This window comes from Salvelinus sp. IW2-2015, unplaced genomic scaffold (genome assembly GCF_002910315.2).
Source record: "Salvelinus sp. IW2-2015 unplaced genomic scaffold, ASM291031v2 Un_scaffold2900, whole genome shotgun sequence".
Classification (NCBI taxonomy): domain Eukaryota; kingdom Metazoa; phylum Chordata; class Actinopteri; order Salmoniformes; family Salmonidae; genus Salvelinus; species Salvelinus sp. IW2-2015.
Window position 1 is genome coordinate 48,999 of NW_019944198.1, and position 4,756 is coordinate 53,754.

The following is a 4,756-nucleotide window of genomic DNA, read 5'->3' on the forward strand; positions in this document are numbered from 1 at the left end:
TCGTTCTAGAAATGCCTCCAATATATATAGTTGGAGAAATTACAGACCACATCAAATAACAGAAATAGTTCCCAATCATTTAAACTTTGATGAAGGATACATGCTTTTGCAATTCATAGATTGTAAAGACCTGCACTTGTTCTTATGCAACCGCTGTGTCTTCGATTTCAAAAAAATAAACGTTTTCACGTAAAAAGGCACACCATGCAATAATCTCGAGACGGCGCTCAGAAATGTTAATCAAACATTTCTCCGCCCATGTTGAGTATTGTCAAACAGAAATAGAACATTACATCATTAACAACTTATTCCGTCTTTACCTTATGCATTTACTCTTTCCATTCGAGCAATCGCGGTGCCAGGAATTCTAAGTTCCAACGCATATTAAATTGTTTGTTGTTCCATAATGTCCATTAACTCTATGTCCCAATGTAGAGTGATTCAATGCTCTTTCGGTTAGCATGAGTGAGTCACACGTGTCCAAACCCGCTCACACACGCGCGGAGACTGCAGCGCACAACGTCGGAACGAAACCTGGTAAAATACTTCCTTATATTCACCAAAGCTCGAATCTAAAGCTGTTCTAGAACTTATAGAGAATCAATCTTCAGGATGTTTTATCATTATTATAATCCAATATCTCTCTCTATATCGGTATATCTCAGTCTCTATAAGTAATGGACGATGGCGCCAATGTAAACCGAGATTTGTGGATATAAATATGCACATTATCGAACAAAACATAAATGTATTGTGTAACATGATGTCCTATGAGTGTCATCTGATGAAGATGTTCAAAGGTTAGTGATTCATTTTATCTCTATTTCTGGTTTTTGTTACTACTATCTTTTGCTGGGAAAATGGCTGTGTTTTTCTGTGGCTATGTACTGAGCTAACATAATTGTTTGGTGTGCTTTCCCAGTAAATCCTTTTTGAAATCAGACATGTTGGCTGGATTCACAACATGTGTAGCTTTAATTTGGTGTCTTTCATGTGTGAKTTCATGAAAGATTGATTTTTATAGTAATATATTTGAATTTGGTGCRCTACATTTTTTCTGGATTTTGGCCAAGTGGGACGCTACCGTCCCACCTATCCTAGAGAAGTTAATCAATAATAATAGACTGGAAATCTAATTTGTTTGATACTGTAACATGGATGGAGAAGTGTAATTATACCTTTACAAACATTCATACTCTTTTGTAACAAATCAAATCAAATTATATTTGTCATACAACAGGTGTAGACTTTACCGTGAAATGTTTTACTTACAAGCCCTTAACCAACAATGCAGTTTTAAGAAAAATAAGAGTTAAGAAAATATTTACTAAGAAAACTAAAGTATACAGGGGTACAGGTTAGTCTGGGTCATATGTACATGTCAATGTACAGCCTTCTCACATACGTACAGTGGAAGTTTACATACACTTAGGTTGGAGTCATTAAAACTAGTTTTTCAACCACTGCACAAATTTCTTGTTAACAAACTATGGTTTTGGCAAGTCGGTTAGGACATCTACTTTGTGCATGACACAAGTCATTTTTCCAAATGTAGGTGTTCCTCTTATCCAGGTGGGAAAGGGCAGTGTGGATTGCAATTGAGATTGCATCATCTGTGGATCTGTTTGGGGCGGTATGTGAATTGGAGTGGGTCCAGGGTGTCTGGGATGATGTTGATGATGTGAGCCATGACCAGCCTTTCAAACCATTTCATGGCTACTGATGTAAGTGCTACAGGGTGATTTAGGCGTCGCGTTCTTGAGTACAGGGACTATGGTGGTCTGCTTGAAACATGTTGGTATTACAGACTGCCAGCTGGTCAGCACATGCTCCGATTCCGGATCCTGGTAATCCTTCTGGCCCGTGAACGTTACCTGTTTAACCCTTGACCTACAATGTCCGTGCTCCCGTGGAAATGTAATTAGCATAATTAAAATATCCCTGTCAAAATCCCTATGTTTAAGCTAGAGAATAGTTTTTTTTTTGGGGTTGTGTCTCAAACGATCACATCAGCCGATATCACCATTCCGCATCTGCAGTGAAAGCTGGTAGAGCTAGAGCGGTGTTCGTCAGACCATGAGACATCCTGACGCTCTCTTCTCTCTCTCTTCTCTCCTCTTTATAGACGAGACAGCAGAGACTGAGGAGAAACGTTCAGTACGGCCGGTGATGTCTCTGTTTAAGACACACACACACACACACACACACACACACTCATATTCACACACACACAACACACATCATTTCTTACACGCACACATCATACAAGCACACAACAGTCCACTACATCATTGGATAAGCACACACATCTGTCTACAAGCACCCAAGCCACACACACTCACTAACACAACAAACACAGTCATACACACACACATCATCACGGTAATCAGACACCACACAACAACACCATCAACAGCCACAACACAATCACCAAGCACACACACAGTACATTGACAAGGACTGACACAACAATACAGTACCACACACACATTCAAGTACAACGTCAGCTATGCAACCAACATAGCACTAGTGAATTTTAAGAGTTGATTCATGCCATTGAAGTGGATCTCCAATAAGTCTTTGCTTTGCAGACGTTGATCCGCTGTGTCTTGTGCTGGATATGGCGTCCTGCTATCCCTCATGGAAAGGGAATAGATGTTCACATCACACGAACACAACCACACACACACACCACACACACACACACACACACACACACACACACACACACACAGCACACACACCACACACACACACACACACACCACAACACACACACACACACACGACAAACGGAACACACACACACACACACAGCACACCACATGAGAAACCGGGACACACACACACACAAGCAACGACAACAAACCCCACACACACCGCACACACACACACCACACCACACTAACACATGCCCAACACTAAAACACACACAACACAGCATCACACCCAACATTCGTAGCATGGTTTGCAGTATATTAGATTTACTGGTGAGATATATTGGTGATGAGCAGTGAGGCTATAATGGATAGCACTTAAGGTTGGTGTCTCCTCACATAGGGAAAGCAACATGTTTCTGCGCACATCCAAGCAAGATGAAGGAAGCTGTGCCATTTTTCTAGTGTCAAAAGGTGGGAAGAGGACAAAGTACTGGGTATTTGCGTGTAAATTGTTCGCAGTGCGGCATATTTTATTTAATTGGTTCCATGCAGTCTTAAGGGCTTGTGGCGTAGAAGCCTGTTGAGGAGCCTTTTGGTCGGTAGACTTGCACTATGAATTATGATGTTTGAAATATATCTCCGGTTACCGCTTGCGTCTAAGTAGAAAGTATGCATATAGCCGTTGGCCCGGCATTAGTGCCAGAGGACAACAGTCTATACTTGGGTGAGCTGGAATCTCTCGACAATTTTATGGGCTTTCCTCTGACATCGCCTACCTTAATAGGTACATCTGGATGGCAGGTAAGTTGGCCGCTCAGTGATGGTACTACGCCTCTATTATGAATAGGGTCATAAATGGGGGATGGCAGGAAGGGCCCCAGTGGATGTACTGACAGCCACTCTACATTATATAGGTCATGGATGGCTAGGATAAGCTTGCCCCTAGTAGATGTACCTTAACGCGCTCTATTATATAGGTCATGAGGATGGCAGGAAAGCGCCGCAGTCGATGTACTACCCAGCTCTATTATAGAGCTGCTGGGATGGCGGGGAAGCTTGTGCCGCAGTGATGTTCTACTCTCTATTATATAGGATCTGGATGGCAGGGAAGCTTTGGCCCCAGTGTTGGTACACCGGGCGTTTGTGTTGTTGGCCGTACCTTACGCCACCTGGGGGCGGCCCGTCAGGAAGTCCAGGACCAGTTGCAAGGGGCGTTCGAGCCCAGGGCTAGCTTAGTGATGAGCTTGTGGGACCATGGTTAGTGAACTGAGCGTGCTGTAGTCAATGAACAGCATTCTACATGGGTATTCCTTTTGTCGCAGGGTGAGAAAGGCAGTGTTGGAGGTGCTTACGTCTCTGTGAGTCTATTGGGGTCGGTAGGACATTGGAGTGGGTCTAGGGTGTCCGGGAGGATGCTGTTGGATTTGTGAGCCATGACGCAGCCTTTCAGGATAGATACTCCAGGACCTGGGGGCTGTAGGGGAACCTGGAATGGAGTATTTAGAGTATCAAGGCCCTGGGGCTGTAGGGGAAACCTGGAATGGAGCATTAGAAGATACTCAAGGACGCTGGGGGGGCTGTAGGGGGGATGGAACGGCTCAAATGGGTATTTAGTGAGAGCTACTGCAAGGCCTGGGGGCGTGTGAGGGGGAACCTGGAATGGGAGCATTTAGAAGATACCATTCAGGCCCTGGGGGCTGTAGGGAAACCTGGCTGGAGCATTTAGAAGATACTCAAGGCCGCTGGGGCTGTTTGGTGGGAACCCTGGAATGGAGTATCTTAGAAAGCATCAATATAAGGGAGTGGTGAAATTAAAAAACAGAGTGGTTGTGATGGTCATTCAGAAACAGATTAAAAAAGCAGAGTGGGTTGTGATGTCTTCAGTAAGAAGATTTATAAAACAGCACAGACAGAGTGTTTGTGATGTCATTTCAGTAAACAGATTAAAAACTAGAGTGGTTGTGATGTCATTAGACAGATTAAAAAACAGGCTAGCATGATTGAGGGAAATATTTATTTAATTCTAATAATAGGTGTTACATAAGGACAAAAGGGCAATGATCTTAGCAGTGATGATAATAATTGAAAAATATAGT

At 43.2% G+C, this 4,756-nt stretch overlaps 1 pseudogene; it reads right to left on the minus strand.

Annotated features, from left to right (window-relative positions):
• Positions 1-4,756, minus strand: part of LOC112074952 (uncharacterized) — a 56,849-nt pseudogene that overhangs the window by 2,981 nt on the left and 49,112 nt on the right.